Consider the following 20,802-nt stretch of genomic DNA (forward strand, 5'->3'; position numbering starts at 1 on the left):
TCACTCACCGACCAGAGTTCGTGACGTCGCGGCGGACCAACTTATTTATTTAAAAATGATAATTCAATATGATAATTAACTAAAAAATACTTCTCTTTCAATGGTTTCGTCAATAAAAGATCTTGGCATTACTTTAGATAGTAAACTCTCCTATCGTGAACACATTGATAATATTGTAAACAAATCTCTCAAACTTCTCGGTATTATCAATAGAGTGACGGCGGACTTCAAAAATATAAATACCATCAAAACTCTTTATTGCTCACTACTAGTTCAACCCCATCCAGAATACGCCTCCTCAGTCTCCATTCTACAGGACTCATATTAACCATATCGAGTCTGTCCAACACCGTTTTCTAAAAAAAGTGGCATGGTTGCTCGGATAACAAAGGGGTAATTATTCCTATTTTGAAATAGAGCAATCTCTTAATCTGTCTTCATTGGAGAGACGTAGAACTGTGATGGACCTTATATGCATTTTAAAAATACTTAATGCTATATGTGATGGTCCCATCTCTGTTGCAATCAATTTATTTTCATGTTCCTAATCGTGTCACCAGAACGCAAAATCTGATATTTATAAAATCTTCTGAGAGCAACTTTGGTTTTTATGCCCCAATGTCCAGAATGTGTAGATTAGTAAATTTATCACACGACTTGGAATTCTTTGGGATAAATCTTCCGGCTTTTCGTAGATCTCTTCGCGACTAAACAGTGGGGGATGAAGTTGGATTGGCATGGTTTAGCTTGAAGTCTTAGGTCTTTCGTTTTTATGAATATATTGTATGTAATTATTGTTTTGCCCTTGTTTGTCTTTGCCAAATAGTTTTATGTTCTTTTTGTTCAGTTTCTTGCATTTATGTTTCTTCCTGTAACTGTTGTAATTGGCTGAGGCCGTATATATAATAAATAAATAATAGGATACGTAAAAAAAACTTTTTTTTGGCTTATTTAGTTAGTCTATTAAGAAATAAATAAATAAAAAAACACCAACCTTTCTCATTATTGTGAGAGGGATGTCCCACCGTTCTGCGTACAGTAAAATAAATTCTCAGGTGTGACCACCCCTCATGACTTCCCTTCACACATTTTTATACGTCACGTAGGTTGGGCCATTGCAACATATTTATTTATTTTATTATTGCACCACAACCGGCCAGGAGGCCCAATTACTGTGGTGAATTACTTAACAAAACACTAAGGCTGGAGAAAAATCACATTGAATTTGTGTGTTCTCACCGGGAAACGAACCCGGAATCTTCTGTAAGTGAATCAAGCGTCTTGACCACTACACCACGAAGGCCGCCTATTTATTATGCATAAAGTTTTATAAAAAAACATAAAAACTAACAGTGTTTTTCTCAATTAATTTATGTAAATAAAATTTTCCGGATATACGTATGTTAGAATTGTATAAAAATAACGACAGAAGTTAGTTATTTTTACACCATTTTTAGAATTTTTCTCCATGGCAAACAATGTACATAAGCGTGATTGCAGATAAGTTTTTCACTGATTCGTTTATAAGATTACTTGTGCAAATAAAAAACAGATAGAATTGGTTTCGTTAATATTTATTTTAAATATAAAAATAGTCTTTGCTACGTCATGAATGACGTTTTTATGTAATGAATGCATAAAAAATAATGCGTGTTACGGTCGTTACGGTTATAATTTATTCAGTGATACGTTATATTCTCCGATCCGTTGATAAATCTATAGAAATACTCTTTAATGACTCAATTTTATTTAAAGAAAACAATGTCTTATTTTAAGAAAAGTTTTAAAGTCTTACAATCGAACAGTGAATAATTAAAGAATGGATGATTAAAATATTTGCTAGCATTTAAAAAAATACCATTTAAAGCAATAATTTCAGCAAGTCCAACTAACTTATTTAGGTCAGTTAAAAATAAAAGTTTATCTTTTATTTTACGTGTTATATATGTCGGAATATGTATTTCTGATAATTGGATAATATTTTAAACTTAAATTATACGAAATGATTTGGAAGTCTGAGGTTCGAATTTCGCTCTAACGCAACTTGGCTTTCATTTTCTAACGCGGGTATTTAAGGTTCACAGAAAGTTGCCTCAAAATATTTAGGTAAATTAAGCCCGTTGCAGGTAAACTTAATCAACCGTTCAATTGTTCAATTGTCCAACGGTCCAATTGACTGTCCTGAACTACTATGCAAACTCTATATTAATGTTCCTTGTCACAACCCTGTCACATCCGAAACCACGATGATCAGTATGGGCAAGAAGACAAATAAGCATATTAAAAAAAATATTTAGAACAAAGAATTTAAAAAAAATATATTAAACAAAACAAATGGTTGCTTACTTCTGCAAAGAAGAAGCAAGGGGAGCGCGGCAGCGCGTTTTTGGCGTATCAGACTTTCCCTCCTCCCCTCCCTTTTCACCTTTGCAGAAGTCAAAAAACATGAGCTTTTTCTGATATTATATTTTTTTTTTTTAAATATTCCATCTAAAAATTTATTTTCATGCGCCAATATGTATGATACTGCTAATACTGATCATCGTGGTTTCAAATGTGACAGGGTTTGATGAACACCCTGTATAAAAGATAAATAAAGCTATTTGTTATCAGAATAAAGACTTAAACAAAACTCACGAAACGGTAAAACTTTTATATTCAAAATAACTACATTATGAGCTTTTTGCTAATTTTTTTTACAAAACTGTAACTTATAAAAAGTAGTATTTTGGAAATAAAATTTTTTTTTTTTTTCGGGTTAAACTGATCCCAAAAATGTAATACTCGTATAAGGAATGAGTCCCCTTCATTTTTAAATGTCAATTAACTCCACCTGCAATGGACTGAGTTATAAGAATTATAATAAATATTGTATGTTACGGTCTCCGTGGTGTAATGTCTATGACACATGACTCACCCAAGGAAGGTTCCGGTTCGATTCTCGGTGAGAACATACAAATTAAATGGACTTTTCAAAAGATGTGTGTTTTGTTTTGTAATTTAACCTCGTAATTGCGCAAAAAAACAATAAATCGTTATTGTTATCAGTAATTCGTTAATAGAAGATCGACAGCTAAAGTTGACAGTAGTTAACGTATCATTTGTTATACACGCACAGTACCTCAATCACAAATAACTGTCGACATGCTTAAAAACATGCTAAACATTTGAGCGATCACAACGAACAATAATGAACATGCTTAAATTATCGCAGTCATAAGTCAACGCGTGTGTAATCTCTAAGTCAACGCTCGTGTCGGTTTGTTTTTTGTTTTCCTCGCAAATAAATACAGTTCACTGGCAAAAAATCGGCGTTTACTATAAAAAAGAATACAATATGTTGCATTTGCAAAATAGTAAAGAGTATTCAGTACAAAAAAGTGAAAATTAAATAACAATTACTATGGCGACTGCTTTACCTGACATTTGGCTTGCCAAACGCCGGCTAAATTCAATAAATAGCATGATAAATAATAAGTAAATAAGTAAAAATAGCAGTTTTAAAATATTTTCCATATTTACACCGGTAAAATTCAAATATGTAATTGCGCAGCAGGATTATACGTCGCGAAACGTAAATATTTTGACATTTAATATTAGGTGTTCACGGATGTTGCATTGTGATCGCGAATACGATAAACAACCATGGAGAGAAATCGTTAACACGTAGCTTATTAGCACGTCGATGGTTATTTGTGATTGAGCTACAGATCTTGGTTCAAATATGACACGTTCTGATTTTTTTGATTTGACACGATTTGTGAATTACACGACACAATATTCACCGGGTCGAATCTTGCACACGATCTTGCACCATTTTCTGACCCATGTTTTATGAATGTTTTTATTGCATTTATATATCTGTGTTAACTATTCGATATACTTGTAATAATAATTTTAATTGCTCTCGTGTTGGTAATAATTCATTGCTTAATTAAATCAATGAAGGGGGTTATACACACTGCTGTGGACGAGTCAATTATTATACTATGATTGTTGTACTCATTTCTATTAACGGTTTATTAGCGAATACGATTTTCCCTACTGTATGTAGCACGATAACGTATTTGTGTACATGTCCTTCTTGTAAAATAAACAAGTATATTTTATGAACATGTGTGTAAGTGTCTAATGATTTCCGGTTAATAAGTGGATGTTATGAGGAACAAGGGATCCTCAGAACAGTAAACAAAATCTCAGTAAACAGTACCGTCGTCCTGTCCTACAGCAAAGGAAAGCATTCAAGAAGCAATGGTTTTCACTACTAACTTAAATGACACACTTGCCATGTCTGTCTAGATCATGCCATGACTGTACCTATTGCATATTTAAACAGATTCAATGATTGTTTAGGTTAAGTTAATTCATTGTATCATTAATGCCAATCTATTCGGGCTCTCATAAACCAGTTGATTGGTTTACAAAAAATATATTTTAAAAAGTAGAGGTATTGTTTACATAGAAATTATATTTACTAGAGACGGAAAGACAGAATAATATTTAAGAAAAAAGAGTGCCGGGAACAAGTGAATGGTCCACTAAAATCGATATTGGCAAATAAATATTTGCCAAAGGGAAGCAAAATTAGCAGTTCAAATTGCCGATTTTTACGTTTGAGTGTTAGGGGTGGAATTGGAAAAAAAAGGACGAAAGTAGGCTGAATGCCGTTGAAATGCGATCCCACAGGCAAATTTGTGATAAAGCTATGTGTGATGGGTGCACAAAGGATATACCATGTAAATGTTGATGGATGCAGAACACAAGAAAGACCACGAAATACATGTTATGACCAAATTCAACAAATACACCTCGATGGACATGTCAGTAGTCGGAATAATCGTAGTGCGCGCGTGAGAACATGTATGAATGTACAGAAAGCGAGGTATGTATACAAAAGCGTTATATCCTCTCTGCATACCCCCACGGAGAAACGGCGTGATGGTCTATTCGTTTGTAATGGTTAGTATGATAATGATTGTGTTAGACATGTTTTACTCAACAGAAACAACTACTACTATTACTACCATTACGCCATTATCCTAAACATGTAGGTCGAGAGGATGGAACACCAGATTCGTCTTTCCTGACTTAAATTCCCAGATCATAAATATAGACGTACGTGCCCTTTAATTGCATCAGTTTTTAAAAATTTTGATTTTGATTTATCTGAATGTGCCGATCTTTCTTGATCATTCTCGTCTCACGTTACTATGCGTTTTCACCATATTTTTATACCTGTTTTACCATTATTTCTTTATTTATTTGTTCCACATAGCCAAACCACCTTAGCTCAGTGATACCTCAAATATACCTGTCTCTGATTTGCACTCTCGTCTGACTTCATCCTTCTTAACGTCATACATCGATTTTCCACACATTCACTCTGATTTCATTATTATTTTGTGGTTTCGCTTCGCTACATAAACGTCTGGACTAAAACGCCATTGTGCACTGCCAGTCTAGCTTCGATCAAAATACTTTATTATCAAAGTCTGTACTTAGTGCGTCGTTCATTTTATTGTCCGTAAAAATACACTGAAATTAAAATTGCACTACAGCGTCTCTGCATTTCAGCGGCGCTTCACAACAAAATGGTGAATGGAATGCCGCGAGTGTAGCGCAACTGTAGCCCGGTTTGATTCATCCAAAACAGTGTAAATAATATTGTTTATACCGCGACGCGTCACGCATTGCTGCGCAGTGGCGCTTTAGTGCTGTTTGACCTTAAACGTTGAAAAAAATTACTACGAAAAATCAAAAAACTATTACAATACATACATAATTGATTATAAAGAACTTGTGACGTAGTTCAAAGTATTACTTACGACCCTGGTGTCATAATAAATTTAACACATTATAATGGAAAGTACACATACAGACTTTGCACACGTTTATTTTAAAATTACATTTGACTCATACGAAACATCATTACGCAAACGTTTGTATCATACACATTATACGAAAAATATGAGGCATCAAAACAAATTAAATTTAGATTATATAAATACCCTCACCTAATAAAACGCTACCATTTACGCCCACGCCAAACAAAGTGTTTTGAAAATGGATGTGTTTACACTTGGGGCCTTACTCATTTACTTGGTATAAAATTACGCCTAGGCATAGTAGTAGAATGCGGCTGAGAATACCATCCTTATTAATGTAGTAGTAGAAAAAGGATGGCATTTCCATTCTTATTCTACCACTGTGATGAGGCGTAACTTTATACCAGGTTTATAAGTAAGGCTCATTATATAACTTTACTTTGATAACACAATTGTTAATATTGACGCACGAAAACTATTTTGTCATCGTTCGCATTTCGCAGCAATTTAGCATCATTGTAGGTAGCAACACACTTCTGTTAATATTTTTTTTCAATATGAGAAACTACAATACGTGACCATCAAAAGTAATTTTTGAATATTAAAACGTGTATCGGCTTTTAAATATTTTCAAACAAGTTCACGAAAAAAACACCGTATAAAATATTGAATATGCAGGTTTGTTTTAAAAAAATCTTTCTAATATACCTGTAAAACGTTTTTCGGCGAAGTTTGCTTATTTTAACCGCCATTTAAGTTATTTGGAATCAGGTAAACGAAATAATTGTAAGTTTCCACTTTTAAAATATATATATATTTATTAGTGTTTCGAATACGTCGATTAAAGTTGCAGTTTAACGAAAAGTCAATGAGCTTGCAGGATAAAACTGCAAGTAAGTTTATTTTAAAGTGCAAGTGAATTCGTGATTTTTCAGCTAATTAAAAATACATTATTGTGGTGTCGATGACCCTGTGATCAAACGTGTAACCGAGTACTTTACTAGAAGAATCATAAACTGGATTACTCGACCGTACAAGTTTCTGTTGTCATAGATGAGACAACAGATGTCATATTTGATATTGGTAAGTTAAGTGTCAAAATTAATACAATTTAAATGTTGTCGGTATATTAAACCCCTACTAAATGCATTACTGCATATACCGAGAAAAATCTATTTGAACGTTTGATTCAAATACATTCTTTTCCCGGTCTTGCTTATTCATATTTCGGACATGATGCATATGCTTGAAAAAATCTTGGTTTTTTTAAATTTTTTCAATATACGAGATTCTGAAAAGAAAATATTTTTAATTTTTAAATATTTTATTTATTAAAAGAAAACAACAGCCATTGTAACAAAAAATACGATATTTACAAATTAACCAAAATTACAGGCAAATTATAGTTTTCTACATAAAAGTAAATAGTAAATAAATGCATACTGCAAATAAATCATATTTTTGTAATATCAGCAAATGTTAATTTGGTTTTTCTTTTATTATTCTTTTCTTTTATTTTTCTTTTATGTTATTTTTATTTTCTTTCTTTTCATGGTTATGCCATAGCATATATATGTCATATAAACTTTTTAATGATAAAAAAGGAATGACCAACGCTCAGTTGGTGTAGTCTTTGTGAGCATTTTTTCCAATTCATGTTTTAGCTTAATTTTAAGATGTATTTTTCTAAAGTGTATTTTTGTAATTATATTTTTATGTAAATTAATATATGTATGGAAAAAAAACAATTAAAAAAAATACCTACATTGCAAAAAACATAAGAAAAAAGCCTACCCATAAAAAGCCACTCCGTGTAATTCCACAAAATTAAAATATAAGAAAAATTTGTTGTACTAAGCATGCTTGATTTTATAACAGGTATTTATATGTTTTGTGAAGCACCTTCATAATCATTTTTCTTTTAATACTTATCTAATCTGCACCTAATGGACCATAATTATAACTCTGCATCGGTTATATGGGTATCTCTATAACTTGTGACGAAAAGCAATATAATTAGTATTTTGCTTCGATGCTGGTTATTGAAAGTGTATATTAATTTAATCAATTATTTACGCCATTTAATTGATATAAAATACATAGGTTTAACAATAACATTTTAGGTTTAATCGAAAAACTTTTATTTCACACTCAAAGATATATGAGTGTTTTAAATAGGTAATTAATAACAATTTGAGAATGAGAAATAATTGTTGTCGTTGCTGTCGTTTGAATGTTATTATCGTAGTATACAAAAACGGTCAATTCATAAAATAAACACATTGATGTATTTTTGTAAAGAAAAAAATAATCTGTTTCTACTAACAACAACGTAAAAAAACCGTATTTAATCATAGTAAGATAAAATAATAGGGTAAATAATTTTTATTATTTGAATTAAATACAGCAAACGAAAAGTAGAGAAATAAGTTTGAAAGTAATATTATTCAATTATTGCACCAAGAAAGACAAATTATCTCCAAATAATAAATCTACGATTTTCAATAGTAATCCTTTAAAAATCTTAGGAAAAAAAATGAAAACCGTTAATATTATTACCGTTTTTTAGTCTGAAACAGTAGTATTTCTGTACTCATGGGGTTAAACCATTTGGGTGTTTATAAGTTTATAGTTTGTCATTTTGAACCGGTGAAAAATGCAAATCAAAATGTCTGGCGTGTTATACGCCCTGAACAAATATTATAATGAAGTCTTCATGCGATTTATTTTGACAGGTGTTTTGCAAATGTCGAATTTTATGCAACCTCCGCTGTTTGAAATGTTAACACAAAATTGTAAACCGCAGAAAGTCAACCTTTTTCAAATAACCCCATTTAAAAAACACCGAAATTAAGAAAAAAAGAAAAGCAACCAAAACCTGATAAATCCGATTTTATCAACCTCGTTATATAGGAGATTTTAAGCTACCTTGGTTAAGAATCTATACTAGGTTTCTTGTAATATTAGTAAAGAATTCATACACTTGTTTGTCAAAATCATATTAGTCTTAACAACTACACCTCTGAGGCCACTCGTTTAGGCAGGGTTACATCGTTTTGTCGTGTTGTTTTAATCTGACTATATAAAATACATAGAAGGGATATGCGCCAGATAATTTCCCAACACACCGGTTCACAACACGACATAACAATGTAACCCTGCCTTTAAGTTGGTTTATTTCCCTAGGCCATAAACTTAACGTAGCCTCATAGAAAATATTTTTTTTTTACATTTTACATTTTTTTTTTGCACCACAACAGGCCAGGAGGCCTAATTATAGTGGTGAATTACATCAAAGAGCACCCAGGCTTGAGAAAAATCACATTTAAATTTTTGTGTTCTCACCGGAAATCGAACCCGGAACCTTCCGTGTGTGAGTCAAGCGTCTTGACCACTACACCACGGAGGCCACCGATAATAATAATGTGTTGGCAAAGCACAGAATTGTAGAGGACAATCAACGGGACCATTTTTGGTACTATAATGTTGTCCTAAACACTGAATTTTAAAGCGAATTTCTGCGATTCGTAAGCGTTGTTCGAATTTAAGGAGTTCGATAATTAATTTAAGTATTATTACAGAGATAAAATGTTTTTAAAAAACTGTGATTATTAGTTTGACAAGAGACAGTACATTCTTCACAATCCTTGCGCTCCAAAATATCTTGCTGAGAATGTCATTTACCTTTCTGATCATGGTCTTTTACTTTGCTCTTCTCAAGGGAGAACTCTTTCCATTCCTCGACAAAGCACATCATTTTTCAGCTATTCTTTTTCCGTCCAAGCTGCTAGAATTTGGAATGAGCTACCTCTTCATATAAAAAATGCACCTTCTCTAGCCACCTTAAAAAAATACCGGAAACATTATTATATATCCCCAAAATCCTGAACTCTTAATAACTTTTAATTAACTGAATTGTTACTGTTTTTTTCAAAATATATATTTTTAGCCCTTTTTCTTTTCTAGGTTCTTCTTTCTCTCTCCTTCCAAACTCATTATCTTATTCCACATTCCTCATCATTTAATATGTAAATCATAATGTTCTTTTTTTTAAAGTTAATATATGCAAGCCCAATTAAAAAACATCTGTTAGTTTTAATTAATTAGGTCATTTTTATTTGATGAACTCGTATGTATCTTTTGATATATATCCAACGGTTTTTTAGAAAAAAAATTCGATCAACTCTTCCTTTGACCAGTCTGTTTTTTTGGTTGGCTGGAAGATATTGCTGCTAGCAATAAGTCCGCCAGAGTATTTATTATTTGTACTTGAAGTTTCAAATAGATGAATATTAACAATCGAAATTCCATCACGACAAAAATCTCCAATGTTAATTTTTCAATGTTGTTTATCCCTGATTGGTAGATAGTAAAAAAAAAATACTTACACACGACTGTTTGTATGTAGTTTCGTATAAGGCGGATATTCAACTAAGCTAATGTTTACTCTGACACATAGTTAATATTATTTTATTCGCTATTTAATTAAGGCATTCAATATTTTTCCATCTCGTAAAGAATTTCATCCTTTTAAAAACTTCAAATGCTTGAAAACATGTTTGAATATATAGTAACTGACCATTTAAAAAGTAAACAATTTTTTTATTTTTTAATAACATCAATTTTAACGGTTTGGGTAGCTCCATATAAGGGCGGACATATTGCCTCAAGGCAATATGTCCGCCCTTATATGTTTTAAATTGAAAATGCATAAAAAGTGTTGAATAAATAAATAAATATATACACAAATTCCCGTACTTATTTCAGAATAACCCCTTTCGAAGTCCTTTTACATTCCAATGACGTATAATTAAAATACACATTAAAAGCGCATGTAAGCTAATTTTTTAAATGATATTTAATACCCGTGATATACCTACGTATTACAGGGGTGAGACGATAGAATATTGTTTTGCTTGTAGCTGTTTTAAACGTAAATGTATAAAAATAAACGGCCTAGTTAGCCAACCAAAACGAAAATATTGACTTCACCTTGACCTTTAAACAAAATCGAATGTCAAGTTTTATGATAAGTTTGTATTCTCCTTTACGCTCTACGAAGTAAGTTCTGGGTTGTAAAAAACGGCGTTTAAATAATAATAGATAGTAAACATCCATAAGAGAAAAAATGCAAAATAATATCCGAATGTATTTTAATAGGATGTGTAAAAAACACCGTGTTTTGAAATTCATGTGGGCATATCGAATAAAGAGTAAACACATCACTTGTAAATTATTGAGGAACAAACATTGCAAAAGTGATTTGTCACGTAAATATAGAGCTTGAAAAATAAAGAAAAACTTGTTTTCGACAACACTATTTGTTTGAATGGATGAATCTTATGATATCAAAATGCATTTTAAATGAAAAGCGTAGTTTTTTCTCGTATATTTAGATATGAACCATAAATTTCGACAAACGCATATATTTTTTTCAAATTTGTATAAATCACTTTTTAAATAAAATATTGTCTTGATCCAAGTGTTTGTAGACAAAATATACTTTGTAAACGTTTGCTCCTTCTTAATTAATAATTGTACTTATTTATAAAAGATTTATATTCTTTCAACTTTTCTTTTTTTCGTGAAAAATTCCAGAATGTAAACTTCACCAGGGCTCCGATGACAAAAGTAAGTTACTATAGTTATCTTCAATTTGCAATCCAAGTATAAGTTTATAATACAGACCACTTTTAACAAATTTGAGTTGTTATGTAAAACGATGGTTAAGTATTGGTGGAAGTAAAAATCTATACTATTTAAATTAATTTTGGTTGGTGTATTTTTTAATGTTTGGGACGTTAGATATTTATTTGATTTTCGCTTTAGAATGAACATTATATTTTGTTAAGATTTGTTAAAAGGTAGCCTACGCCACTTCTCAGCTTTCCGGCTATCTCTATGCAAAAAATAACGCTGGTAGGTTTGCTCCGTTGTGACGTGAAGAAAAAACAAACGAATAGACGAATACACTTTCGCTTTTGTAATATTAGCATAGAAAAATAGTACATTTTTTTGTTGTTATATGTCTTTGCAATGTATTTCACTATAAAATAAGAATATGTTAAATCATTAAGATTCAGAATCCAACACGTAGTCGAATTGATTAAATCGTAAATTGTACTTTGAAAAATTGTTTGCTTCATCACATTTCAGTAAATATATCAATGACTAACTAGCGTGTACTCCCGCTCAATGCCAATTATCGACTGATTGAAGGAATTTCTTATTTTGTATTTGTCTCTTTCACACAAACACCGGCTACAGAATAGTGTTTTTGTCTTTCTTGTTACAAGTTCTATTTTCGTGCTCTTTTTTGTACAGTTAAAAATATTTATTCTGGTATTGGCATCCCTTATTTGTCCCATAGTAAGGATAAATAATTTTTGTATTAAATTCCTGCAAATTGATAGAAATTTTACTTTTCAAATCCGGTGTGAAAATGTTCATTTGAAGATCATAAAAGATACAATTAAATAAATAAGAGAGATACAGTCTAGTATCCTATGTAGACCCATGTTACACTCATCTACACAATAGGTAATGCGGCGGCAAGGTCTATTACGGGAATAAAAAAATATTCTCACATTTTACAAGATTTGCACTGACTGAAAAGACCTGTCGTTGTGTGGTTTGAGTGATCACTTTATGCACTGTGTGCGATTCTCAATTTCACCCAAATTTGAACATCTGTGTTTCTTAAAAAAATCGGGCGTATTATCACAAAGATTTCGCCCGAATTTAATTCTGATATTTATGTTAATCTTTGAGGGCTAGGAAATAAAAATCAATGTATTTGTGTTTGTCGTGTTTATTAAATCATTTGCCTGTTCGGTCGTCATATGCATATAAGTAGTTACATCCAGATCTAACTAGAGAATTGTGGTTTCGGTAAACAATAATTACCTGATTGTAACCAGCTACCGGAATATTCCTATGATTTATTCGGTACAATTGTTCTCAAAAGTGTATTTTATTATTTTCATCAAACTTCACTTCTTTTCAATTTCTGTTAGAGTAATTATTTGCACCTTACTCTAGGAGAGTTTAATGCTTCTTAGTACGATTATCATTAAACAATATTTTCCTTCACTGGTAACAAAAATATATTTATTTAACAATTTTTTATTTAGGGAATGTCCTATTTAATTTATAGTTTAATTTTCAAAAATATATTAGTAGGATGGACTGACCATTATATTATTATATAGGACGTAGGTACATTCTGTATTTTTTGATAGGCGAATAACACTATCTACTTACTATTAAGATACCTAGTACAATATGATTTACAAACAAATCGTGCTTGCTCTAACTATAGACCTTTTTTTTATCTATTGATAAATTTAACACGCCCCTTAATTTTTTAAAAAATAAATTAAGACACGATCCCACTTGCTATTTAATGATGCGCACACTTACACACAAATAAACACTTAATCCCACACGAATACACACAAACACACCTATACACTACTTACTCTCATACAAATACACAAAAATACACCCTTTTGTTGTACCACAATTTAATATGTACACTTTTTATTTAGAGATTTCGCTGGTCTGTCTTTAAACCGTATCTTTTTTAAGTTATTATATCATTGTCAACTGTTTGTTTCTGTTTAATAAATAAATTTTAAAAATGCACAAATCGTTAGAGTTACATAGATTATTGATTTATTTTAGTTTACGTAACTTTATAAAATATTCATATTGTGAAGTTTCCTTCTTATATTACTATATAGCTGTGTTCTGTAATAAAAGGCGTGGTTTCTCTGTTGAGATTGATTCTAGGAAGATTAAAAATAGTTAAGGAGGTAAGTATTTTCAGCGTCTCCTTTTGTTTATGCTCAATCGAAGAAATAAAAGAGAAAACCAACAAAGATAATATTGTGTAAGTTTCATTGGATCGAAAGCAAACCTTTGCGAGTGCCATTTTAATAGTCTTTCGCATGACGCTGACTGGGTGCTTTTTGCCAAAACATTATGCTCTCGTTCTGGGCCCAACACTATAGTTTATATAAAGCCACACCAAGTCAATGAAGATGTTCAGTGCTACGGGAAATTGGATATAAAAGCGGTCTAATTTTTACCGCCGGTTTCTTACAGGCGGTAAAAATTAGAGCATTCAATTGTATCGCGAGGTTTATCGAAAATGTATGAAAAAAATTATAAAAATGAACTTCTTTGCAAGTTCTTCAGACTCAACTCATGATTGAATGTTGTGATTGATTTCCAGTTTCCGGGAAGCCAACTCACCAATCAGCAGAACTCACCGGATAGAAAATGTGACATTACGGGCAAAGTAATTTTAAAATTATAAAACTTTAAAAAATCATAGCGCTGATAACACGGCACAGTTTATTTTTTTTACTAAATTCGATAGACTTTTAACAGTAATAAAAAAACCTCTGAACTTATTCATTGACATGGCTTGTCGGTGGAGATTGCTGAAGAAAAAGGCATATACAAAACATAAATATTGATTATATTTTTTAATATTCTGTCGTATTATAAAAATGTAAGAGCGTTAGTAAATCTTTGCATGAAAAAAATAATATTTTATTTAAAGTTTATTCACCTTACTGCATCGTATCGACGTAAGTTGAAAATATGCGTGATAAGATAATGGTTTAACAATGCTTGAGGAATTTCCTTTAAGTGTTAATATTTATTTACTTTGCAATTTTGAACTACAACGGTTTCCGTTCTTTTTTGCTAGTGTAATTATTTACTAAACTTTGACATCATACCTTGATGAATGTTACATAGCATATGTGTAAACTGATCACTTATACCAGCCAATGGGATCACACGCTGCGTAAATGCTTAGATTTTCACATTTGCTAATAATTTCTTAAAATCAGTTTTGTTATCTTTTATTTATAACGGCTTCGTGTCTGTTGAGATATTAGTCTATATAAAACCATTTTTTTTTAAGAAAAAAAATAAAAAAATAAAATTATTTTTTTAAATTCATTCACTGACTTTTTTAGTCCATTTATCCATGGTAAAAACATTTTTTATAATATGTACATGTACAATTGAAATGAAATACAAATAAAAAAAATTAAAGCTAGGACCAAAAATTAAATAATCATTACTACCTCAAGACAAGATCTGGTCTATCTTAGTGATTGTTTGAATCTAGAAAGACTTACACTAAAGTCCAGATCAGGTCTCGAGTTTACAATGCGATACAATCGGAACATTGAATGCCACTTATTCCAGTAACGATGGAACATCAATGAGAAACTTCAGCCCTACGGGAAATTGGATACAAAAATGTATTTTTTATAGCATTAAATTGTACTGTAAAGTTTTTTGAAAATATACAAAAAAATATTATTTAAAAAATAAATAAAAACGAACTTCTTTAAACGACGTCACGAGTTCATATGAATCAACCGATGATAAGTGAGAAGTGATAGATATCCGGTTTACTTACCGTAAACGGATCAATCGGCAGATCTAAACAAGAATAACCGGGAGAAAACCTCAGATGTCTCATGCGGAGTTATTTCATAAATACAAAACATTAAAAATCATAGCGCTGACCATATAAAAAAAAAATGGCTTAGTTTTATTGTCTATAAACAAATAAAAATGTAAAAAAAAAATTCTTCTTCATTAATCCATTCAGTAAATTATTGAGTCAATGCTATTTCTACGTTTTTGTAAACTTGAGATTTTTAACATTGACTCCATGCAGAGAAATGTATTTTCGAGTTTTTTCCGAGTGACTTTAAAAAAATCCCCATTTTAAAAATAAATCTGATAAGAGAGTTTTAAGGAAGCGTTGTTAGAACATTTCAAATAGTTTGCTTTATTTGCAAAATTAATCTCACGTCAATAAGATAAAATAATAAAGATATAATATGAGTATGTGATTAGTTGGAAGACCCTCAAAGATAATAGAATAATAATCGTTAAGTAAGTACCTTGACTTAAATCAGATAGGTGTGTTTAATATGTCAAAATAAAGATGCATAATCAATTAATAAAAAAAGGATTTCATTAATAGTTTATCAAATTTAGGCAAAATGCGTATATTTTCTTTGAAGTTGTAATAACGTTTCTTGTATTTAAAGCACACAACTGTAGTTTCGGGAAAACACATTTGCCATCGACGGGTATAACAAAACGAATAAAAAACATTTTAATTTCTACGAGTATATTATAGAACTATAAACTGGTTGAAATAACCTAATGTTATTTAAATGGGTGGGTATTTGTTTGGAGAATTTATATATACCATTTAAATGGGTGCGTAGATTTTCACGGTTATCATACATCTGTTATCAAAATGTATTTTTTTGGGTGATCCCGTGTTATATGTAAACTAAGCAGCTTACAAACTGAGCTGACTAGAATGTGATAAAAATATACATTGGACAAACAGGGCGCACAGCAAAGAAAATAATTTATGAACATAAAAGAGCATGTAAACTTAGGCACTCTGAAAAATCTGCAATAGCCGAACACTGTATGGACACGGGACAATTTTTCGCCTTCAAACCAAATATTTTGCAAAAACCTAGAAATAATAGTTCACGAATAGTAAAAGAGGCAATTGAAATAAACAAACCCCTAAAAAACATAAACCATGACGGCGGGCTGAAATTAAACTCAACATTGTTCTCGGCACTACACACTCCCAAAATGACACGGAATGTGCCTACTGCCAACTGCGACACGGTATAATTACTAGTTCATAAACACATATTATTTTTCTACAAAAAACACAGTTTACTCTGAAGATGGCTATTGCAATGGTAGCCGATACGTTGATTTACAAATGTTTAACAGAGATGAAAAACTCGGTCAGTTATTCTGATTGATCATAAGTATTTTTATTTTTGCTTCTTTGGTCGTTTGCATAATTTAAACTGAAACAATGGGCCTTCTGCTAGTCTTTCGAATTGTTAGAGGATCGCATGTTGGGTTTTGCGGCCAGCCGCAGACGTGACCATCCCAAGGCTTCAGTCACGTCATGAACTGGCTCAAATGCCTAAACAGCAAAAAATTCAAGAATAAAATTATCGAAGCAGATCATTGAACGACAGACGATCGGCAAAGAATCCAAGTGGCTGACATTTGGACGACTAGATATTAAATGTGTTTACATATTTTTTTACCGGACTCACAATAAAAAATCGATTAGGTAATGTTTTTTTGATAGTATTGTTATATAACATCTTGAACGCATATATAGAATGGCCGCATTTTTTTTGTGAAATTTTATTATCTAAATATTTTTTACATCTCATACATTTTCGTTAAATGAATTATTCTTGCGTTTTTGTCGAAATGGGCAAAATGGGCTGCATGAAAAAAATAACATAAAGCGTTTTGACAAAACCGTAACCATTTTCTAACTTTTTTTGTCACATTTTTTGTTAATGTGTAAGTTACGGACAAAATAATTGTTAAATTTTTCACAAAAATGATAAAAAATTGTTTCGCGCAAAAAAATAATTATAATGCAACCTTTTTCGCATATTTTGACGAAAATGTATTTATTGAATATAACATTTTTTGGAGTGCTGTGTTTATAATGTTCAATACAATAGTAATTTTATTGCAATAAAAATATTGATGTGATAACAATACAAAGGTGTCCTAGAGAGATAATAAATCCCAAATAAAATAAAAACACATGAAAAAAAATCCTAAAAATAAATTCACATAAAAGGAACAAATAAAATATACCTAGTATAAAGAAAAGTTCATAAAAAGGGAAGAATTATATGTGGTGACTTTATGATTTCTACGTCTGAGTAACATATTTATAAAATATGTATTTCGTTACATTTATTTAAAACCAGCTAAGGACTTGCATGATTATTGCGCAACGTCAATCGTTATTTTATTACAGTTTTCTCAAAACAAACAAACCAGTTTTTATGTGTCACAATATTGTCATTCTTGTTGTAAAAATAGACTCCTCGTACTTATGTATCGTATCGTAAAAACGACTTAAAACGACTTGCGCTATCACTATCTTTTATGAAATTTTTTTGTTCAAATATCATAAAATGCATTTTTCACATCACCTTTTGTGTAAACCAATGTTTTATCTGTATTTGTCTATAATAGCTAGAACACTCCCTCCCCTCCCCACAGGACTGTCTCACTCGTGGGAGTCGCTGACACTAGTTTGCTAAGATGTACTAACATCAAAAGGATTTATGTGTCTGAATTTATATTTTATTTTTATATCTTCATGCAAAGTAGCAATTGGGTTTATAAATTTAACGGAATAATGTGAAAATTAATTTTGTTATTTAAAACAATTTGGCTAATAAACTACATAAAGAGATTTTAGAGCCTTAAAAAAAGTGGCTCACAATTTATGACAAAATTCATATAAATTTTCAAAGAAAATTTTCTAGGCCGAATATTCTATATATATTTTTATATATATATTGAATATTATCAGCACTCTTTGTCGGCATTATGACCATTTTAATTTTAAATTAAGATGGTCGAAAGCGTTGAGAAGTGCTTAAAATACAAGGTTTTGCAACACAAAACAATGTTATTTAAACTGCATGGGAATAAACACAAGTTAGATCCATATATTTTTCCCATATTTTTGTTAATATAGGCAGTTTGATAAATTCCTGTCATACGACTTGTGACGCGGGTATGACTGATCAGTAAATTATAAATTGACAGAGTTTGATTAAACTCTTTGAAAATTACAAGAAAAGTTAAACATTATTTACTGTCGAGTGGTCAATAAAATTAATCCGAAGAAGTAAGATAGTAAGTTATTCGTCGGCAGCCAGAAAAGTGGTTTGACCTTAAGTTTAGGTCAAAAGCACAAAAAACTGTGCGTGTGTACACGGTAAAAAATACGCAATTCGAGGGAGGAAAAACGCTGTTCGATGAACTTAGTAAGTACCTATCGACCCACCTTGTACATAGATTTCAGAGAGAGATTACTTTAAATATTTCAGCTAGTTATAAGGAATTGATTTATTTGATCTCGCGTGTGGCTTCATACGTAATTGATAAAAAATTTAACAATGTTTGATTATGTCCAAATGCTTGCAGACTGGCTGGATTTCCTCCCTAGGGAGTTGTTCATATTTAAATTTATTTCAACAGAGAGGGAAAAAGTTTTCGAGAAGAAATTTGGAAGTCTAGGCATTTACAGGGCTTATGACCTGTCATTGGCTGGTTTAAGTGGCCACTTTACACACTGTGTAACATTCACCATTCTGCCCATGTTTGAACATCCACATTTCCTCAACTCTTCCATCTGTTGACTTTTGTGAAGTGCCACTTAAACCAGCCAATGACAGGTCATAAGCCCTGTAAATGCCTAGACTTCCAAATTTCTTCTCGAAAACTTTTTCCCTCTCTGTTGAAATAAATTTAAAGATAAAAAATTTGATTGTTTCCTTATGAAGCATTACATTAGCAAAACCTACTAAACGTAAACAATAATTTTGTTTTTTTGTACTGCCCGAGAGCATAAATAAAAACGATAGGTGGATATCTTTACTATTTTTTGAAAGGAGATATTAACTTGTATTTTTAAATTTTACTTGAATGTTTCAATTAGTGGACCATTTTATAGTGAGTTAAAAATAAATGCAGGAAATTAGGAATTTAGCTAGCCAACATCACAACTGATCCACGTACTTAATCCAAGATACTATCCAGTAGTAATCATCAAAACTGTTTATGGTTAAAAAAAATATCTTTTTATATCTACCTACAGTTTATCAGTTTGATGTAAACAGTTAATAGTTAAGTAAGTTTTAGGGACTCAGATGTCAGTCATTTTCTAGTTTTGCTTCAATATTTTCTTTATATTTAAACTTTTGGCATATATATAATTTATGTAAGGATATCAGACACTTACAATATCATCATCTCATCATGAAAATATAGATAGACCCCATAAAAATACATGATCAAATCAAAATGAGTAAAAAAAATATTATTTAAAATTATTTCATAAAAAAACACTTTAACTTTTTAAACCGCTCAGTGTATTTGAAATTATTACTGTTAAATAATAAATATGTGTTTTTTCATTTTGTTACAGGTAAGCACTATTGATTCAATTGACGCCTACCAACTATGAAATCTACAAGCCTTAATATTTGTTGGGTAAGCTGTAAAAAACTACATTTGTTTAAATATTTTTGGAGGTTTCTTTCATTTCTTTTTACCAAAGTCAGCACCAGAAACTAATCAATAAAATTCTTAATGATTCTGCCATTGTTAACAACAATAAAACAGAAAAACAAAAGGTTTACGCTAAACATTAACATTGTGTTTACATAAATGTATAAATGTATACAATAATACATTAACTAATATTGATTTTCATTTTATAATATTGATTTTATTTTAATTTAATATATATATAAACATAAATATAAATATATTTATATTTACACATATTCGTTTATTATTTATGTTTATATGACATTACCTATTCTTAGCAATTCCTTATATATTTATGACTATCAATACTTTATATTTTATGTAATCACGTTCAAATACTTTTGAGTTGTATAGATTCCGTGAGCTGGTATTCTGAATCTTTTTTACCTCCTAGAGCAGTAATGGTGAAACTTTTCGAGAAGTGGGTGAAATTTTATGAATTATTTTTTTACTACTAGCTCGTGGATTGTCTCTTGGAAAGAATAAAAAAACAAGTTGATAAAAATCAACGCTTGGGTCATTAAAAAGCCTGCGTGGGTCAATGTCTGACCTGCGTGTTCGCCACCACTGCGGTTTGCCACCACTGCCTTAGAGAGTGGTTCATTTGAGGATTTTTTTTTCGCATGCGACTACGTTTTGCTTCATATATGGCCACACTGATCATAAAATGCCAAAAAACGGAAAAAACACTAAAATGGTTTGGTCTATCCAACTTAATTAAGTGTTTTGGTTAAGGTCGCAATAATATTCTAAATGAAAATCATTGTATTATGTTTCACGCGTTTGT

At 30.9% G+C, this 20,802-nt stretch overlaps 1 long non-coding RNA gene across 1 annotated transcript in view; it reads left to right on the top strand.

Annotated features, from left to right (window-relative positions):
* LOC148282148 (uncharacterized) overlaps positions 1-20,097 on the top strand; it is a 139,054-nt gene extending 118,957 nt beyond the window's left edge. The window contains exon 3 of the long non-coding RNA XR_015822159.1: positions 19,891-20,097. This is a non-coding gene — a long non-coding RNA (uncharacterized LOC148282148). The remainder of the gene's footprint in view (positions 1-19,890) is intronic.
* The last annotated feature ends 705 nt before the right edge of the window (positions 20,098-20,802 follow it).

This window comes from Micrasema longulum, unplaced genomic scaffold (genome assembly GCF_059751315.1).
Source record: "Micrasema longulum isolate JH-2025_06_02 unplaced genomic scaffold, ASM5975131v1 h1tg000373l, whole genome shotgun sequence".
Classification (NCBI taxonomy): domain Eukaryota; kingdom Metazoa; phylum Arthropoda; class Insecta; order Trichoptera; family Brachycentridae; genus Micrasema; species Micrasema longulum.